Source organism: Micrasema longulum, unplaced genomic scaffold, assembly GCF_059751315.1.
Source record: "Micrasema longulum isolate JH-2025_06_02 unplaced genomic scaffold, ASM5975131v1 h1tg001492l, whole genome shotgun sequence".
In the NCBI taxonomy this organism is placed as follows: Eukaryota; Metazoa; Arthropoda; class Insecta; order Trichoptera; family Brachycentridae; genus Micrasema; species Micrasema longulum.
Window position 1 is genome coordinate 211,218 of NW_028278676.1, and position 23,027 is coordinate 234,244.

General features: G+C 32.1%; 1 long non-coding RNA gene across 1 annotated transcript; it reads right to left on the reverse strand.

Annotated features, from left to right (window-relative positions):
- Nucleotides 1–15,369: 15,369 nt before the first annotated feature.
- LOC148275186 (uncharacterized) lies at nt 15,370–23,027 on the reverse strand. Its single transcript, XR_015824089.1, has 3 exons — nt 22,934–23,027; nt 21,279–21,448; nt 15,370–15,694 (listed from the first exon to the last, which is right to left on the reverse strand). It is a non-coding gene; the product is annotated as an uncharacterized LOC148275186 (long non-coding RNA).

Below are 23,027 nucleotides of genomic sequence, written 5' to 3' on the forward strand. Positions count from 1 at the left end.
TTGCATGTTGGTTTAATTGGTGTCCTGACGAAGAGACGGGTACGTCTCGAAACCGGTGGACATATAAAAGTCTATAAGTAGTTATATACAAACATTTATAAACATTTAGTAATTGCAATTTCTTTTAATTGTAATCGATTTTTTAAATTAAAAAAAAACAAAAGTTTAAAGAACCAGAACCCTGGACTAGCGTGTGTTGTTGTACATAGTGTTCCTTCAAATATTTGCTTTTTCTTAATTTTAATACAAGTTATATGTACGTTCCCGCTAATGTTATAGTACTTTCAAATTATATGACATGTATATGTATATAAAATCTATATATTGCTGCTCTTACTATAATGTGTCATTAATTTAAAAGATGTTTTTTTTTAATTTACTTAAATTTATTGTCTTATATTATTTGACTTAAAGATACTTCTCATCGTTTCTTTGAATCCCATAAAATATGTATGTGTATATTTATGTTTATCCTTTTTGAAAATATTTTTTATTTTTTATATCTGAGCATGTTTTTTATTCTTCATTTTAATTCTTACCTTTTAATTACTTTTACAAAAAAAAAATTCTTCATTTTTAATGTTATTTCCATTTGAAAATACTAACTTCAAAGTTTTAAATAACTTTTTTTACTTTAATTTTAATTTTTAAACAACTGACATTTATTTATTTTTTTCCTTCTCTTTTTTGTCCTTTCATTACATATACTTATTTTATAATATGGAAACTTCACTGGTCCATTAGAGTTAGGTCTAACTGTGTAAAATATAAAACAATGTAACCGTACTGTATGTTTCCTGAATAAAATAAAATTAAAAAATGACATTAATCATTTTTACTATTGTAATAATACATAATACACATGAATCACATTCCTAGGAGTTACTACAAATCGATTTATGACTTAAATAATATTAACATTTAAAAAAGCACATATTAAGGATAACAAAGAAACAAAGCACGTTAAGCAAATGTATAACTAAATCCAACACAAAAATATATGAACCAAAAACCTTATCTTACACAAACAAAATAAATTTATAAAACTGCTTTCAAGAGTGGAGGAAGTGGTATTTCTAGAAATAAGGGAGATATGGTCGTTAACATCACATGCTACGCTGATGATGAAACCATAGTGGCAGTGGCAATTAATGATAGTTAGAATATTTATATCTCAGTTAGTAAAACAAAATGTTTAAATATTATTAAATATTTCGGTTTTAAAATGTTGAGCCGCAGCGTCCTAAACTCTGAAGTGAGAAAACAAACGAGTTAAGCCTTGTCAACATTTGGATGCCAAATAATGTTTTTTCTTCCTGTTTCCTCTTTATCTAAATGCCACAGAAACAATCCCTTTATTAAAACTTTCAAAGAATTAAAAAACGTTGTACTCGTATTATTAACATTCAATCATTACAACGTGATATTCTGAAACATCTACTTGTTAAATAGGTACATTGAATATATTCATTTATAGATTTAAAGATTTCTCTTATATTTTCTTTCAAGTTAATCTAATCATCAGAGTTATTCATGGCGAGATAAATGTGGGTAAAGTAACATATCCACTGTTGCGATTTCTGTGCCAAAAAAGTAGGTCTGCAAAAACCAACGTTGTGTTATGCCAACTGGAAATACGAATAATTTCTTGGTATGTAAAAAGATTTTCTAGAATATGGAAGTCTGAACTATTGCATAGCTTATGAACTGCTAATCAGCGGGTAATAAATTGAAACCAACCGATTTTAATGATCAAAGTTATAAATTTGATCAAGAAAAATGAATATTTTTGAGTATATCCAAAAATGTTTTTAGACAAGTAGGTACTGGATTGACAAATACTTCAATTGAGATAAAGAGCCTTAAAACAAGTAAATATGGAAATTTATGTGGACATTAAACTCTTAATAAACTGTACTAAAAAATCCCCGCGAACAGTGTTGTTACGTAGTGTTATATTAAGGAAAATATGAAATATGTTTTAATAAAGGTATTTCAAAACAAAAATTTAAAGAATCCGGATACATAAACACTATTTAAATAATCTATTTTTCATAACTTAATAATAACAAAACATCGACTGTTAAAGACGAATGCGATTTCATGATTTATTTTGACTTCATTGGTCTAGTATTCCACATAGACTCATGTGACTTCATAGCCACAAGATCTATGATCAAAAATATTATATGACAATGCTGAGCCCTATGCACCATTGGGCGCGGATAAGGGTTGAATGATGAAGTATGAAATAAAACTTGGATCCAAGACGTATTGTCGACTCGATGGCTACCATTTATTATTTTAATCCTTTTTCCACGTTCACGGCACGCTCGCCTTCTCCCGCGTAAATCTCACGTCCCTTAATTTGGCCGAAAAAGCCGAATGATCATCATCGACGGCCTCCCAGGACGCCGCGGCGGGAGCTCGCAGGTATAAAAAGAGACAACTTAAGTTAAGGGTCTCCTTAGGCATCCACAGCACGCGTTCAAGCCAGGTCCTCCGCCGCACCCAAAAAAGGGGTTATCTTTAACCTTTTCTTAGACTGCTGAAAAGGGTGGTTCTACACTGCAGTATTTTATTATTCCTGGACAGGCATGGAACATGGACATGGACAGGTAAGTGATCACCTTACCTGTCATGTAAGAAAAATAATACCAGACACGCTGTGATTGTAGTACCATATGCACCACTGGGTGCTAATTGAGAAATGATGTTGATAATGAGGCATTTTTTATTTTTTTATTTTTTTATACGGCATTTGCTTTATTATTTACCTTGTTTATAAAATGCAAGGTTTATATTTCAAAAAGTGGATTTTTCTGCAATTAAATATCTTATAATTTATCTGAACTATTGGGATCAGGAGGGATATATTAATGTGGGCTAATCAGGAACTTCTCAGCATTTGCTCACGTGATAATGAGGCATTAACAGGGTGTATGACATGTCTGGTTTAAGGGATCACTTTACACAATGTATAACATTAATTGTTTTACTCAAGTTTGAACATGTATATTTTTATTCTTCCACCTGTTGACTTTTGTGAAATAGGTCATCATCATTATTCCGTGTCCGCTCCCTATTTGGAGCATATTGTGTCCACGAACATTCTCCAGGCATCTCTGTCGGCTACCAGCTCCTATGCATCCTCCCAAATCAGATTCGCGTCCCGTAGTTCTGACATGAACTGCCGACAAACAGCCAGCAGAAGACGTCCAGGACGTCGAGAACCTGATGCCTTGCAAAGTAGGCAAACGTAGTTGAGGCTCTCAGGAGGCATCCGCAGTACATGGACAAGCCAACCGTATCGCCTCCGCCTGATGACACTTGTCACCGGAGTTTGCTACGTCCGTTCTCTTATTACTTCATTCCTTATTATATTACACAAAGTCAAACCACCGCACACCCAAGATTCTTCTGAGACACGTATTCTAAAAACTCAGTATTTTGCTGTTTTAGGCCCCAGTGAGGTGCCACGATTCGCATCCATAGAGAAGAATAGGTGTTATGCAGGCGTTATATAGGTGGCATTTGGTTTTCACTGAGTAAATATCCGATCTCCAGACAGCCTTCATACTGTTGAATGAAGCGCCTGCTATTTCTTTTTGAAAACGGAATAGGTACAAGGGCTTATTTTCTTAACCTTTGTTGATATATGTGAAATTAATCCTAATTGTTTTACCAAAGTACCTAGTACCTTGGTAAAATCTAAGCTAATCCTGATAATGTTTTTCAATTTTCATACTTTTTCTAGAACCAGGTGATTTAATCAGTAATATTTTTAGATAAGGACTAGATTCCACTCCAAAGAAAGTTATCAAAATCGACATATTAAAAGGACACAGAACATTTTCCAGCATACAAAACCCAATCTGACTTTTCTTCAAACAACCGTATTCCCATGTTTTCTCCATGGATTAGGGCACTAAAACAGTGATTCTTTTACACACTATAGATATTTACCATTGGCGTGTGTCTATGATTTTGTTTTTTTGATGAATTGTTTATTATGTTAGCTAGGACAATCCAAAAACCCATAAAAGCGCCCAGTTTTACCTGCCGTCCTCGGACGTACGGTATACAAACTTGGTAAATAATTTTGGAAAACGGAAAATGTACCGACGCAGAAAATGTCATTAAGATACTCTTTCTTTTTTACCGGACACGGAGCTATGAGAAGTTACCTATATAAGTTTAAATTAAGGAATGATGACTATTGTCAATGCGATAATATTTATTCACAGAGTATCGAACAATTTTCATTTCAGTGCGCATTTTTTTAGTTTACAACGCCATAATCTTGAAACAAAATGCAGGAAAGATGGGATATCTTTAACAGATATCCACACTGTCGTTAAAAATAGTTATCACCCGCCATTGTTCTTGGACTTTGCAACAATGGTGATTGGACTCATAAAGGTAATAAACCAAAATCAGTGATCGAACATCTCATTTCCAAGATAAACCAAAACTATTTTTTTCCGAGTACCTTAGCCTTGACACGTAAGGCTACTAAATACAGGGGTCCAAATATACATATTTTTTTTAATTTAAAAAAAGCTACTCTTTCTTTAAAAAAACAAAATCAGTTCTGTTTTGGATTGCAAAAAATGGGACAACGATTTCGTTGATTTAAGTCGGGCATAATTAATCCACGAAAAACCATGTTCAAATACGTATTCATCAAATTTTTCTGCCACCGCCTTTTTTCTTAACGGGGCTGATGACTTATCACTTGTCAATTCACGCTATGAAACAGTCCTGTCCAATAGGGAAATATCACATATTATGAATACCGATAAAAATATATGAAATTGATGAAGAATAATTAGTGTTATTTTTAAAATCAATATAGATATTGTGGAAAAATGTTTTCATACATAAATGTAAAAAAGAAATTCAATAAAAATACGTTCGTAGAAAAACGCGACGTGTTTGGCCTTGGTTGACGTCAAGATTCATGAAATTGTTACTACACTTATTTCAATGGCAGGAATAAATAAACATGAATCGTGACGTTTTGGGGGCGTGGCCAATGGAATGGCCGTTTTTGCGGGAATTCAAAATTACAAATGTAAAAGTATTTTTCATGCTCCTAATAATTAGCAAAACCTTTTTTTTCAATAGACAGTATATCATAGACCTTTATTACGTTAATTTTTTTTGTTGTTAAAAAACGTGATTTTTTCCTATTGTCCATTTTTAACATCGGCGCTAAGAAGATTGCCTAAACGATGGCGCGTAATGCAAATGACGACAATATTCCATTTTCCACCTTTAGTAAATAAATTTATATCCATAAATTATCATAAAGATTTTATTATTTATTTATTTAGATTATACAGTTTCGTCCGTCATTTTAATGAAAACTACTGATTTCGTTGTCCCCATCACTGTGCATTATTTTTTTTCTTATATCATCGTCATCGATTCCCTATCCGCGCCCAGTTGTGCATAGGACACTCAATTGACACGCCAATCGCAGCGTACCTAATTTATTTTTGTTGCATAAAAGGTAAGGTTATAAGTCTTTCAGTCGGCCTCGTGATGTAGCGGTCAGCGCGTGTGCTCACCATTCCAGTTTGGGTTAGATTCCCGGCATGATTGTAGTGGAATCTTGTTTATTTTTAACGAGTTTTTACACTAGAATATTTCATAGTCCGGCACCTGAAGCGTAAAACTGATTATCTTACCTTCTTGTAACAAAAAATGATCAATATACGCTGTGATTGGTGTACTAAATCAGTGCCCTATGCACTACTAGCTGCGGATTAATGAAGGTGATAAGTCTTATGCTTCAGATATCAATCCACGAACAGTGAAATATTGTAGTTTTAAATTTCTACTTAAAAAAATATTTCTCGTTGATGCTGCCAGGAATTGAACCCGGGACCTCAAAAATGGTAGACGGATGCGCCAACCACTACACTATGAGGCCGATTTATCTCCACTCCAGTAGCCATTGATTCAATAAGGCTCGCCCAGGATTATGGTTCTATTTCTCATGTAGACCCACCCCGTATATAAATACTCAAGTACCAATCTTAAATCAAATTAAAGTTTACGTCATGTAGACTTTTTTTTAATTCAGCGTAATTAAAATTAAAACTGATAATTTTTCAGCTATCTTTTCCAAAATGTGTTACTGTCTCTGACGCTGATTACCTTAATATTAAGGAATACATCATATTATATATTTTTGACTTTTTGTACTTAATTTTAATTCTACATTGGCGGGCTTATTGCCAAATGGCGGTTTCTTCCAACCAGCCAATAAAATAAAATAAATATTTTTAAAATTCAATTTAAAACTTATTCAATAGAAAATATAAAAGATAAAAAAAACTAAATAAATACATAAATAGAAATGAATGTTTTTGTATATAAATTACCTTAAATCAATACTATTACTCTGTGGGAACAGGGAAAAAAAGGAATCAGGAAAGGAGGAGAGATTAAGGCAGAGAAAGGAAATGTTTCTTCAGACGTGATTTAAACAGAGATACTGTAGTTACATCTTTGATGGTGAATGGAAGATGATTATCCATGGCTTTATCTCACTGAGTTTCTCCAGGGTGTGCTTGGTTACAGCAATTTGAAGACCAGAAGGAGTGTGTATTTAACTACGCACTTCTTTCGATTGTTGCGCGGTATTATTGACAACCCTGAAATTATGCGGAGCATTAGCTTTTATGTTCCGGATAGTCACATTCCATTATACTGGACCAACCCGCCGACGGTTATGCCTGTTGGAAGGGTATCTGTATGTTGAACAATATTATTTTGAACATAGACATTTTTCACATCTCTGAGAGAGTTTTTTTTACAAGATTCTCTTACTGTTTTAACATATTACTCTCTGGATATTATGTAAACCTATGTGTTATATATGTACCTTATTTTACCTTTTTATTTTCATTATTTCTACATGTACGAATTAAGATATTCCATTTCATAATGGACATATATATGAATAAATTAAATTTAAATTGATATACATTGTCACGTTTCTGTCACTCTAAAATTTTTTAATTTTCGCCTTCTATTATTTTTTTTTTGTATGCTAAGTGTTTGTGATTTTTTTTTCAATGTTTGCACTGATTTTTTTTGCTTCGTGTTGTTTATATCAAGCGTTTTGTATTTTGTTTTTATAATGACGTTTTTTTTTGTTAAAGGCATAAGCTATTGAAATAATAAATAAAATATTATAATTAACTTTATAAAGCACACATCGAGCAATGGGGTGCTATGCATTGTAAAATTTAAATTTAAAAAACAAGCTGTGTAATGAATTAACAGTGAAAGTGGTTGATGGTAAGCCATACTAACTACTTACGAACTGGTCGAGATAGCCTTGCTCAGCCAACCAAATTAGGTATTACACTCTCACTTTTCGTGTCGTATACTATATTATACGCGTTCATACAATTATATTGCTCATAAAGTAATATTCATGACTGAAAAACACACTATCCGGTGTCGTCAATAAAATAAGTATGGACAGAAAATTATCGAAAACCTAAACCGTCCATATTCAATTAATAATTAACCAAACGTTAGTCCTTAATTATGGATTCTTTTTTATTATTTGAATGATCAGAGACAGTTTTTTTTTAAATAAAATTTTCTATGGTTTTTGCCATTCTTAGTAATAGCAGCCAGAAACTTACAATATTTACAAATGTTAAATGGTAGCAAAACAATATTACAAAAAACAAGGCAGAAATATTAGATAAACCTTCAACAACTCTAAAACACATAGATCTTAAAACTAAAATAAAAAAAATGGAAATAAACAAAAATTGCAATAATGATATTAGTTTTTTGGGTTATACCCTTTTGTCAAGAATATGCAACTTTTTTTGACTAGCCATTTAAATGTGTGTTTGAACAATTCTAAAAAAATATTCAACGAAATTAACTTGTGAAATAATTGTAATATGTCTTCTTATAAAAGGCTATAACTAAAACAATGAAATAAACATTGCAAAAATGAACGGTAACGTAGAACGAAGATAATTAAAAAAGATTTGGCATGATCAGTTAAACCAAAATTGCATGTCTTCTCATGTCAAAAGCAGACACAATGGAAGGGCATGTATTACAAGATTAATGAATGTGAAAGAAGCTAGGAATATGTCAGGATAGACGTGTGTGACGGTTCATCCTCTTTGCCAACCTCTACAAAGAAATGGCGTGAGGATAGTAATAGTTGTAGAAAAGTAGGGAGGCGTTTAATTTTTTTTTATGAAGGCGTAGTAGCACAACAACACCGATTCGAAACAATTTTACTCCATAGATACGAACATGTAACTTATGAAATTTGGTTTTGTTATACAATAGGGAAATATCACAGTTTTTTTTTACATTTATAAAGTAATAAAGGTCCATGAAATACTGTCCAGTAAAAAAATAAATTGCTAATTGTTTGTAGCACAAAAAATATTTTTAAATTTGTAATTTCAAATTCCCGCGAAAACGGTCGTTCCATTGGCCACGCACCAAATACGATACAATTCATGTTTATTTTTTCCTGTTCATTGAAATTTTTTTAGAACATTATCACGAATCTTTACGTCACAACAACCATGGCCAAACACGTCGCGTTTTTCTAGCAATGTATTTTTATAAAATTTATTTTTTACATTTATGTATGAAAACATTTCTTGACATATCCATATTGATTTTGAAGATACAATTAATTATTCTAAATCCATTTCATATATTTTTATCGGTATTCGCAGTATGTGATATTTCCTTATTACATTAACTTGTTGTGTGTATAACATAAAATGTTTTATTCAAAAATCACCATCCGATGGATGCTTCGCATTAACTGTCAAAAATCGATCTCAGGAATTCACGTTTGTAATAGATCAACGATCTCACCACTCCACTTCGAAGCCAAGTTCCGCTAGTAAAAAGATAATAAATTGCATCTATTATCTATAGAATGATTGATCGTTATGCACTTTCCGAATTCAAGAACCGCAGCCCGTGTTGTTGCTTTAAAAATGTAAAATGTAATACGTACTGTTACATAATAATTATTTTTATTATTTATTATACAGGTTGATTTTTAATAGTATTTATTTGTTAAGAATTCACTTCCCACTTTTCTCAATCCAATGAAGAGCATATTATGTACTTCTGGATTACCTTCTTTCAGCACATGATATTAAGGCTACTAGATTACAGAGAGCTCCTTCAGGCAGCTTTTCTCGTTTGGCAACGAGCAACTTTTCCGTGTTTGTGGGCACCGCCAAGGAGACTTATGTCTTCAGGTATGTGCGGTATGTGGTGGGCCAGCTGCAGTATTTATTTGTTACGGTTATTTTAGAGGATATGTATTTAAAGGACTATAATAGTGTTTAAATATTTTTTGAATTACGATCCAGTTTTTATCATCTTGATACCAAACATCAAATCAGCTAAATGCGGTAGCATCTTACAGTGAAACGGTTACTAAAATCTAATAAAAATATAGAATTACATTTGCCGCGATAAGTAATGGTATAACATGTTTTATAAATTTGATTTAAACAATATAAAAAAAAAAATAATGTTCAATCGCTTCACTCATAGTGATAATTTTTTATGATATTTTATTAGCAAATAGACGCCCAGGGCTGGAATTCTGAATGGAATTGCGCACGAAGAGATCGCTCCGTTAGCATGTATTTAGTACGTTAATACGCGTAAAGAATGCGTTTTCTACGCACGCTTTTGGGTTCAGAATACCACCCCAGGGGTGCTATTCTGAATCTCTTTCTACCCCCTGGAAAGTGATTGATTTGGGATTTTTTATTTTTTGCATGCGTTTACACTTTGCTTCATATACGGTCAAATAAATATGAATACGTGAAATTAAACATGATGATTTTCATTTAGAACATTACCGGTCCGATTGCATCAAAGTTGGTATAAATTTAGTTTAAAGTTAAATATTTAAACTTAGTTATGGCTCAAAATCTGGTAACTGAAAAATTCCGTTGCATCAACATTATTTTAGTTAAGTTAAAGTTAAGAATGTTGCCACTGTAAAGGTTCAAGTTTCACCCTAAAAATTGATGGGATTTTTGCGCAAGGACGTACTTGTTTATTTACATGTAGCAATACACATGCCCCGCGACGCGTCTTTGGGCACAAACGTTTAAATTTCGTTCCAATTTTCAGTGTGTGCGAAAGGGCGAAGCAACACCTCGCATTCGGAGAAGAAAAGAACAAAAGGGACATCGTCCTTTTTGTTCTAGATAAAAAATTAAAAGCGCGAAAGCTAAAACAAAATGAAGAACTTTTTACTCTAGAAATAGAGCAAAAAAAAGACATTTTTCTGGCAACTATAGCAGCCTGCCCAGAAAGAGTTAGTTGAGCTCAATTTAGCTCTATTTAAAAATAAATAAACAGCATTTCAATACAGTGATAATTTAGATTTGTTTTACACCACGCCGCTGATAATCAAGTCCTGTGTTTTGAAAAAGAATTAACAATTAAAATTTGAAATAATTATTAGTTCTTCACTTTTTTGACATTCGAAATCTTGCGATAAAGTCGGACTCTTCCCACAAAAAATGGTCCGTTCGTGGTTTGAACGGTTTTTTTTTCGGTTTAGAATATACTCGATGATAAATTCGTCATCGGAAGACGAAAAATTAGATAAAATTAACATTTTGTGCAACTTTTCACAGATCGATCAATAGATTTCAACACTTACGACGCTTTTTTGACAGATGGCAGATCGCATTTAACTTTAAACTTAACTCACAAAATAAAAGGGTAAATACCGAATAAAGTCCGGCCAGTGCCTGTTCTGTCTTATGTTACCTGTAAGAGAAGTATGAAGACATTCATATATATGGCTTTCAAGAGAATATTTCCTTTATGAATTATTTTTCACCTTTGTTTAAATACATTTTAATCTGTATTATTTTTGTTCAAGACCCTGTATTTCGTTGCCATATTAGTTTATCCAAAAATAATCATTTAAATTAATACTTTCGCCTCCACCTGGTAACATTTTTGGTTACACGATTATATTGCATACTTCAAACTAATTATAATTAGTTACTGTAATTCAACCAGACTTAACGTGTGGTTATTAGAGGTGACAGTAAAATACAATCACGTACTTCATTTTCACCTCGTTACGTATTACTTATGTACACAATATGTATTTGTTCGTAGATAATTGAATAACAAAAAATGTAAATGTTAATCAATTTACTAAATGTTATTAAATATGTGTGTGTAACCACTTAAGGTAAAGGCACCAGTGATGGACAGTTTTAGAAAATGTTTTTAGACTTCATAACCCTACGATCCATTTTTAACAAAATGAAATCAGACGATGTTAAATAATAATAGTACGGTATGTTGGAAATCTTTTTTTAATAATAAAATTAATAACGGGTTACAGGTTTAAATAAAAAAATAGAAAAACCATAGTTACTTCTAATCATCAGTGATGGACAGACAAAATCTAATTATGGACACCCATTAATGGACAAAGTCCAGTAATGGACATCCAGCATTGGACGTATGAGTAACAAAATCTCTTTAGGTCATATAGATATTAGGTAAATATTTTTCCATCTTCATTACTTTAAAAAAAAACCTCTTTTATTTTGCTGTACAGGATCATTTATCCTTTCCACAATGTCTTCTATTTTGTACCCAATCTTATCGGTTTTTTCCGACCATCTGAAGGTGTTTCCAATAGATAACGTCATTGTACTAATTTCAAACAAAGAAAAAAGTTTGTTTTCAATTATTCCTGGGTTATTTATTTGTGGTACACCATATTTTAACGCCGCTGCCCCTACTGCTTCCCCCCTGTTCTCTGCATCTACGGCACGTCCCATTTGTTTTGGCGTATTTTTTTTTTTGGGTGCCATGGCTAGAAAAGAAAACACAAAATATACCTTTATTTAAGATCCACTTATGGACAACTAGTATTGGACACCCATGTCCATGACTAAATTGCGTACACTTATCAGTACCACAAACATAATGTACAACAAAGACGGCACGACAGACTTAAATTGAAGGTAACTGCGATGAAAACACATATAAACTATTTGACTCAATTTATGGACATTTTGTCCATCACTGGTCTAAGATGAAAATCGGTAGTCAGTTATGAACATTCAAATTTGACAAAATATACAAGTAGCTAGGTATGAATTTAGATTGATTTCGTATCTACGGTATGTCTAGAAAACGTATTATTTAATATTTCAATAAGTAATTACTAAAATTTCTACCAACTAATTACAAAATAGTTACTCACCTCACTAATTATTTCTGCAAGAAATTATGAATTTCGCTAACGCCGTTCGATTGGTGCCTTTAAATGCTAGATATTTTTTAACGTAATAGCCGATTGTCGCGATATGCATCCCGGTTGATAGATAAATATCTATAGTTTATGATTGAAAATATGTTGAATATTTCTTATTTTAAAGGATTTAATAAACTTTTGTCCATAACTAAGGTGCAGTCCATTACTGATGCCATTACCTTACCTACTTTTCTACGTTTACTAAATTATTTCTTGATTCTTAAAGATAAAAATATGTAGTTTATCCAATAATTCAGGTGTTTACCAATTAAAATGCCTTCTGGTCCTTCAGTTACGTTGGAAGAACACCAAGAAATGTTGATATTCGTGTTAAAAAACGGATGAGGTGTCTTCACAATAACAATTTCTCCGAATTTGCAAATCGCCTAATCAATTTTAATCATGCAGGAGTCATGCAATCATCAAAAATACAGGAGTTAAAATCTTACATAAAAATTATAAAAGGCTATAAGTAAATTATATGGAAATATTTCACATTAGGAAGGCTTCAAAAAATAATGTTCCTTTGATCAATAATCAAACAACCTTTAATATAGCCTGTTATACGATGTTCCATTGTGATGGTCACTTAAACCTATCAAACTCACGCCCCTCTCCATCCACTCCCTTTTTATTCAACTATTTCTCAAACAACATAAAATATTTTCATAATCTAATCAGAGCATTTTTGTCCTAAGCAGTGCATGTGCTTTTTAAAATGCATGTCGTGTTGGTTTTATATTTGTGTGCAACAACTATGATAAAGGTGTGTAGTGGGTTTTGCATGTTGGTTTAATTAGTGTCCTGACGAAGAGACGTGTACTTACATACACAAATATTTAATAACATTCAGTTAAATGTTTGACTACAAAGTTAATGCTTTAAATATTAATAATAGTTTTATTGACTTGTATTGGGTCTGCTAATATTATCGGAAAAATAATGAAAACATTAAATAATAAAATATTTAACCTTTGGCTTCATCTACATCAAAAAGGTATTAATAATAGTCACCGTAGGAATATTAAAAATATATAAATGTAAGAATAATTGTATTTTAATGTTTTATTTAAATAAAATAAAAAAATACGTTGGGGTAGAGTGAGATTAGAACCACGGACCTTTGATCCATGAGTCCGATACACTAGCCACGGGACCACAACCCAATTCATGTGAATGTTTTTAAAATCATAAATATTAAGCCAAATAAAAACACCAGCATCTTGCTCTAAAGCAGTAGAAATGTTTTCAATCAAATGTATAAATATAATATGTGAAATGTACATACGAGTACATCGATATAATAGATAAACATAAAAAATATGTATAATTCTTAAGCTTTTTTTTATTGAATAAAAATTAAAATAATAACTTTACTAGACAATCATAATAATATTATCGTAATTTCACCAAAATTATGCAACTCCCGTAATACCATTTCTTTAAAATAAGCAAAACTGAATAAAATATAAGTATTAATAAAATTTCATTCGTCTTTGTTGAGATATCGGTTTACTTGGATGCAATACTAGGGGGACTGAATTTTAGTATAAATTTACATTGGCTATGGGCGCTCAAAATATTTCAAATATAATGCTGTGTTTTACAGACTCATATAATTTTCTTGACGAAAGAAAATCGTCCTAATACGAGTATTATCAAAAAAGTATTGCCCTTATTGGAACGAATAGTTACGTACAAATATTCTGCTATACCACACCACTTCGCTAAGTTATCCTTGGTGGATAAGTAGGTGGTAAATAAATTTTGCATTTGTTTGTTTTTCTTCAATATAATCAATAAATTATATTATTTATTAATGCGTACACTGATTCATTATGACGATCATGATATCATTATAATTGTTAATTGTAAGAAGGTTGTTTATGTATTTAGTAATTAACATTGGATTTACTATTATTGAGATCGCATACTCTCCGATAAAAGGATGCCTGTTAAAAGCAAAGGCAAAGTATACAAAATGGTGGTAAGACCTGTTGTACGGTCCAAAATGCTGAACAATATCCAAAAAGCACGAACATATTGCTGCTGGAAAGTGGTGTAACCCGCATGCACTGTAGCTCAATCACAAATAACTATCGATGTGCTTAAAAACATGCTAAGAATTTGAGGGATCACAATAAACAACAATAAACATGCTTAAGTTATGAGTCAACGCGTGTGTAATCTCTAATCTCGTATCGGTTTGTTTTTTGTTTTTCTGGTAAATAAATACAGTTCACTGGCGAAAAATCAGCGTTTACTATAAAAAATAAACCAATATATTGCATTTGTAAAATAGTAAGGCGTATCTAATACAAAAATATGAACATTTAATTACAATTACTATGGCGACTGATTTTCTTGACATTTGGCTTGCCAACCGTCGGCTAAATGCAATGAATATCATGATAAATAATAAATAAATAAATAAAAAACGCAGTTTTGGAATATTTTCAATATTTAGACCGGTGAAATTCAAATCTGTGATTGCGCAGCAGTTGCGAAACGTAAACATTTTGACATTTAATATTAGATGTTCACGGATGTTCCATTTTTATAGCGAAAACGATAAACAACCGCGGTGAAAAATTGTTATCACGTCGCTTATTAGCACGTCGATAGCTATTTATGATTGAGCTACAGGATCCGCAATGAGTATATCAGAGGGTCGTTCAAAGCGGCACCGATAGATGAAAAAGAAAGCAGGAAGAGATGGTATGGTCACGTCATGCGTAGAGATGAAGACTATTCAGTGAGAAAAGCGCTCAACATCCCAGCTAAAACTAGAGGTAGAGGCAGACCCCCAGCAACGTGGTGGTCTACTATTGAGAAGGTGTTGGCAGCACAGAATGTTCCTATTGTGACAACCCAGGACAGACTGGTGCTTGCGCACAAGGAGGCCCGACCCTGGATTAACCAGGATATAGGGATAGGGAAAAGAAGAAGAGATTGCAGGTTTTAAATCATTTATTCGTAGTACTTTAAAAAAAATTAATACCAGTACCTACTCATATATAGGTGTGAATCCAGGCACCTTACTAAAACTCAAAACACCATACTTTTAAGTTATTGAGAGTAAGTGCTTGAGATCGTTCAATTTCATCACCAACATTGAAGTCCAAAAACCTCCAACAACAAGCGTTTTGAGAGTGCGGCGGGGGGTCTTGACTTAGACACGTACTGCGAATACCTCAGGAGAGCCTTAACTCAAGTTGCCTCTTCTTCACACCTCCGGGCTTTCGCCGTCCCGAAAGCCATCAATGAAGATCTTTTGGCTTTATTCGGCAGAACTTATGGACGTGGGAGGAGGCGAAAGTGCCGGCTATCCATACGGTCTCTTGGAGGCGTCTGGTGATGTGGAAAAAGAAGAATAATAATTGTACAGATGCAAGTTAGTCGACGCCAAACGATAATATATTTTCAAATTGTCATAGTCGCAATGCAATTGATGGACCTTTGCATATGCGTTATGAATATATTGAATGAATAATTTGATAGTCTATGCTGGTAGAGGTGATAGGTACCTTGCACCGTTAGATCATCGCGTTATATCATCGCGAATGATGGAACTATTATCTAATAAAAAGTTTTCTTCAAGGGTATGCAGAATGTTATTGCATTTTTTGTGTTGCCATCAGTTTAGTTTTTTGTGCGGATTGTGTACCTATATTTAGGAACCTCAGAAGGTCAAATAATGCAATTGAAATATATTGTACATTTAGTAATTAACAACACATATCGTCACCGTAACTTCTAAAACTTGCCACACAAATCCACAAATGGTTAAAAATTATATATTATTTTGAAATTTTCAACATTATTCTACAAAGGTTTTTTATTTGGATACACTTAAAATTTTATTGATTTAATTAACTGTTATAAAAAGAAGTATTAAAGTATTTTCAGGCGTTGTCTAGTAGGTGAAATAATGTATCTAAATGAATCTCACCCATGTAAATACAGGAGTCAGTTCTTTTATTTAACAAATGTCAACAGATGGAAGAGTTGAGGAAGATGGATGTTTAAACATAGGCCAAATGGTTCATGTTACACAGTGCGTAAAGTAGCTACATAAACCAGCTAACGGAGGTAATAGATAACGGTTTCAGTAAATAATAAATTGTAATAGAAAAGAAACAAGAACTTGTTTGTAATTCGTCCGCCTCGAAAGGTAAAGCGCTATATTTATGTTTGTACGTAGGAACATGAATTTTCCTATGCTTAATTTTCCCTCAATAATTAGAAAAGTAAGCTTCTGGCGTTTTTTAAACATGTGTAATGTCTTAAAGCAGGTACAATAAATCATACAATAACGATTTTTATTATTTGGCAACCTTGTTTATTCAATAAGCTTCTTTCTATAATTTACGAACATTGCCTTGTTGATCCAGTTTTCCTAAACCAATGAAGAGCCTAGAAATAGTACGTGCCCACAAGTTGTATCTATTAACATTCTGCAGTAGGGCTGCATTAGTATTTTTTTTAATGAAAATGTGTTAAATCTATTACGCATTTGCGACAAAAATTTCGAATTCAACCTAACTTGCATAATGCCTCAATCGGTGTCTTTCTAGATGTGCAGAAGGAGGTAATGGACTTTTTACCACCCGATCATTTGTATCTAGAGGAGGGTGCATTTACAATTATAAATTTATTTTGCTTTGTGATATTTTTATGAATCATGGTCCTTTAGCTAGTGTCGCAAACTCACGGACCAGCGATTCGAGGATCGCACCTCACTCTACCACAACTTGATTCCCATTTTCTAGTAGTGAATTATTTACAACTCGTTGAAAATGGCTACCAAAATAGAAGTATTTCGGAAAACATAAAACCGCAAACACATTTTTTTTTAAATAAAGCTAAATAAACGTAAACATAAATCTACTGATATTCTTATTTTTTATAAAAAAACTTTGCCCAGTTTACAAGAGTAGGTGCATACCACGTTCCAAGCTAGGTAATTACATTTTAATACATTATTATTTACAACTTAAATTATTTTAAAGAAAGAAAATACATCTTAAATATAAACTTTCTTTAATACATATTCATATATATATATCGATCCATAATCGGCAGAACAACGTAAGCGACATTTTTGGCGAATTGCATTTTTTTAAGGAAAAGTGTTCCTTATTGCCCCATGCACAAGTGTTAAAAATATCACATCTGTATAAAATTCACCTGCCACATTTAAGGATATTTATTTTTATATATTTTATTTATTAAAAGAAAACAACAGCCATTATATCAAAAAATACTATATTTACAAATAAACCAAAATTATAGGCCAATTTTAGGCTAAATATAGATTTTAAAAACCTTTTTACCAATGTAAAGTATTGCCTCGATGTCAGAACAGTGTTGACTCCTTATATTAGTATTATATCCCCATCGGCGTATCTTATGTTATGGTTGTTGAGTATAATAAACATTTATATGAAAAATCAGAGAAATTAGTTTATAAATTAAAATACCCTTTAAAATAAAATATATTTTCAAATCAACCTAGTCGTTTAGGTCAGCGCAACTTCCATAATCAATTAAATCCATGTGAATTTAATGATTATTAATATACAATTGAGTATCTATGGCATGATTGTTGTAGACATGTAAAAATATATTATTTATTTGTTTTGAAATATTTGCCAAACGATAGTGATTATAACGAATCTATAACCCATACTTTATTCAGTGTTATTAATATTGTAATTAATTTGTCACGCGTTTTTTTCAGGGCCATAACGTGAAACTTCAGAGGGACGTTTTTAGTGTTCTTTTTTGGAAAATCGCGTTTTTTTGCTTTTTTAAAAAATAAGATTAAAAACTTATTTAACAAACGAAGCGATACGCACTAGGCGCGAACTAGGATGCAGCTAAGACGGGGTTTCTGGAAGAGATGCAAATCCGAGGAATAAAGTATTGTCTCCATTTTCAAATCCAAACAATTAATTTCGTTCATATAAATGAGTTTTAAAAATAAATATATTAGCATTTTTGTTAAAGTTTACCGTGAGGAAAGTTCCTCTAAAGTTTCGCGGTCTGGCCCTGAAACACAGTGTATAATTGCTCTTTAATGTATGGAGTACCTTTATACGGGATTCCGATAAAAACATCCATAGATAAAATAAAAAGTAGTCTCAGCATTGAATTATCCCAACATTTACCGTTCTTTTCACCTCATTCTACTATATCAACTTCAACCGATCGACTTAAATACTTCAACCCCATAAATGTGCATAAAATATAGAATAACGGGATGCTATAAAAACTCAATCACAAATCATAACCCAACATCATTAGATCAATCTTTCAAAATTTTCCTTCTTTTAAAAAACACGCACTATCCTGAATTCAAACTAAAGATATGAACTCTTTTTTTCTATGATATATTTTGTTGCTCTTAAAAATAGAAGGAATATCTTTATGTTTTCTATTTCCTTTTTAAATTAATATTTTTAAAAAATACCATATAATCTTTTACATAATATTTTATTTTCTCTTCCTTATGTTACACAAAAATATTATAACTGTCTATTCATTATTATCCTTTAATTCATTATTTATCCTTCTTCTTTTTTTCCCAACCCCTCTTCTCTCTTCATAGTATAGTGTTAATTTTTTTTTTGTTAATCTTTGTTTTTAATGTTTGTATAACATTGTAAGATTCAATATGTCCATGTATTTGTAATTTTCTCAAAATGAACGGTTTGGGTAGGTAGGAAGAAATTGCCTTAAGGCAATGTGCCCGCCCTTATATGTATATATATTGTATATAAAGTGTTAAATAAATAAACCATAGGATCAAAAATTCATTAACATTTTCTTGTATACCCACGAACAGGCCATGCCTTTGTGGGATTTTTTCGTTTACTATTATTACTATTAATATGTATTTCATTGCTATGTGATTATCCTTTATTTTTTTAATACTATGTTTTACCTCTTATGTATATTGTAAAAAAACTAAAAATTTTAATAAAAATAAAAATTTTAAAAATTTCTTTGACTGATATTACGATACAACGAAAATAACTGTATTTTCTTTTTCCAAAATAAACAGTGCATAAAAAAAACATCATTAGATATCCTTATATGAGGATATTGGAAAAAAACTTAGAAATCTCCATTGAAGTTGAGTAGGTATTGAGATATTTTCGAAAAACTTTGAAAAAGGAATTGTCAGATTTCGATACATGCCTTACTTACACAATGGAGAATGCTGAGTTTGCGGTGTCAAGTTATATAATTCAAAGCTGTTTTTGTAAGATTTAGAGATGGTTTTGAATTACGCTATTATTTAGGTGGTTAAGTTTTTATATATAGTTTATTTAGGCATCAATAACTAATTTTCCATTTTTGGTGTAGAGTTTGCTTCTAATACCCTAATTTATCTTTTTTATTTAGTGATCACGTGTTGGTTAAATTCGTTCCTACGTTTTGGCTACTATTGCCATTTTGGCCATTTTCTGGGTAGACTATTTGTGTTGTGCAGAAAAGAAAATCTACAGATCCCGGAACCACATACGAAACAACAAAAATATTTTTAATTATTAAGTATTTGTTATAAATTTATCGAACTTACACAACACATAGTTTACCCTAAAGATGGCTCCTGCAACGGTAGCCGAAACGTCGCGTCGGAACCAATCCAACCTACGCGGAATCTTACAAAAAAGATAGGTCTAGGGTAGGGTTGCCATCCGTCCCGATATATCGGGACTGTCACCGTTATTGAGCCCTATGTCCCGACGTCCCGATGAAACCTATAATGTCCCGATTTAGACTAACACAGTACAACGCTGTTAATCAACATACATCTTCTACGACCGTATTGACAATGAATGTGTAAATATGGTTGAGGTAAAGAAATTCATTAAAGCCCATCTTGCCTCGATAGAGTGGAAGTTGATGGGCTCTGAGAAACATTTTTTTTCCAATTTTTGAAATTTAGTTTAATTTCCATTCCTACTCATAAAACCACATTTTAAAAAGTAGTATAATTGATAGTGGCCTAGTAAAAAGAAACGATAAAAAATGTCGTCTGCTGCCAGGGACTGTAGAATCAATATTGCATTATTACGTCAATATTCAGTCAGAAAAAAATTATAAATAAAAATATAAATTGAAGTACCGCATAAAACGTAGGGAAAACATATCTATTACATTTTTGAAAAACCACTATAAAATTGCTTTTTTTTGTTGCTGCATATCCCCATTCCAGAACGTCCCGACGAGACCCTAGCGAAATATGGCAACTCTAGTCTAGGGTGAAGAAAGAAACGATAAAAGTGACCGTGAAAATCTACGCACCTAATTAAGCATCATATTCGTCAAATCCATCTCATTATTTATTGCTTATCAAATCTTAAAAAACAACTTTTATTATTGAGTCTATGGGCCAGTGAAGTGGCTACATCCAAAAAAATGTATGTACGTATGTACGGATGTAGGTATGTGGAATTGTAAAAAAAGACGTTGAGAATTGCCTATTAGTAGCCTCAGACATAGACTTTGAGAACAGTGAAAAAAATAACATATTTTCACTGCAACTGAATTTTAGAATTCTTAATATGGAACGAGAAAACTTTTCAGGAAACAATTAAAAAATATTTCAGCATCAGCCTTGGTCTAGAGGTCTTTTTAAATTTTTCGGACAATCTCGAGAAGGTCAGTTAATTACAGAAAACTAAATGCCATTTCTCTGAGTCACATTAAATTTGTTACAGCATTTATTAAATTACTTTTTACTTCTGTACCTATGACTTTTAATTGTGATACATAGGGCACTGTATTTGCATTCTAATTGCAGCTAATCTAAATCGTTTTTGTTACATAGACGGTAAGTTCTAACTCCAATCAATTATCTTTTTTTATGTAGTTACAATTAGGTGTAATAAATTGTAAAATTATCAACAACAAAACAAACCTTTTTTAAGGAAAAAAAATCGATAACAGTTAATTGTTTAGAAACCACTCGTATCATTATACAACGCACACAGAATAGTACACAAGACACATAATTGGTGCTACAATCGCTTATCAGTAAAATTGTTGCATACATGAAGGCAAAATGATCATCTTCTGAGCGTCAGGCACCTGTCCAGAGACCATGGAATACAGTAGAGAAAAATATTTCATCAAATACATATATTTCATTTAAATATTGCTCAGAATCAAACCCGGGACCTCGAAAACGTAAGGCAAACACGCAAATCAGTAAACCACGAGGCGGGCTCCACTCGGTTTTCTTTTTTGATATTTTTAACCACGGGTAACCATCGATTTGAAAAAACTTTTCCGGCCTTCTGATTCTATTTCACACAAGGATTTTTTTTTATTCCTCCCGGACACGAAAACACAAATACTACTGTGAAATATTGTTATTTAATTTTTAAAAGTTCATTCAACCTGAAATAACCGAGGATCGTGATTAGAGATAAAAATTATCTAATAAATTTACTAGTCGAATGATTAGTAATTTAATTAATTAATAATCGAATGAATCATTCATTTCTTTTATATCATATATAATAGAGATGGGCGTTGCGGTTATTGTGGTCTGTGGATTGGGGCTGGGGAGTCGTGGTCACTTAAAAAAATGTCCACAGACTTTAATCTAGACTAAAATCATTTAGATAAAGGTTGGTAAATTTGTAACTAATGATTGCAAACAGGGTAATGGGGATTGTTTGAAAAATGTCTGTCCCTAACAGATTTTCCGAAATCTTGTTTTCCGAGAGTCTTATTTGTTTGCCTTATTTAGTGGTAAATAAAATTAAGATCCTGGGGAAGGGGGCTGTGCTCTATTCGGACTTCTTTAGAATGAATTTATAATAATAAAAATACGTATATAGTTTTATTCCACTTTATCTATAATAACGATAAAATAATATTAAACGATCAGGTAACTCACGTTCATTCCCTATTATTGTATCCATTAAAATACAAACGATGAAGCTACTCGATAAGAATTAACTGCCGGGAATTTTGCTTTCAGAGAATCACTTAATTACCCCGGGCCCGGGGACGAAGCTGTCGATGAAACTACCAACCAGCGGCCCCTTTTATAGTTTTAATAAAAATTTAAAACATGTAATTCAAATACATTTTCGTTATAAAACTTCATAAAATTATAAAATTTTCACCGGTTTTTATTATATGCATTCAAACAAAACTTAAATTCATATAATTCTTATTATTTTATTCTTAAATTATTTTAATTTAAACTCTTTTATTTCCATAATTATAAAAAAAATCACGATTTATATCCCCTGCTTGCTCTTGTATATAACATAGAAAATGTGGAAAATAAAAGTGGAATAAACCTATATACGTATTTTTATTATAATAATTCAAATGCAGTTCCACGAAGAAATGTCAGCAGAAAAATTTAATCTAGAGTGAATTTAATAATCGGATGCATTCGATTATTTTCATTTGAATTAATCATCTCTAATCGTGATCTTATCGGTACAAGTTCCTAGTACTAAGTACAGCAGGATCTACTATATCTCACGTGCCTATGCCAGGCGCCTGCGTCATATCCGCGATTTTTTGCCTCTGATTGAGTCGGCTACCTACGCAATAATTTGTGTTTTGACCACTCGCGGCTGGGAAATAATCGCACTGGATCGAGGTATGTGCGCGCATGTGCGATCAAGGTGAACGGGCGGTG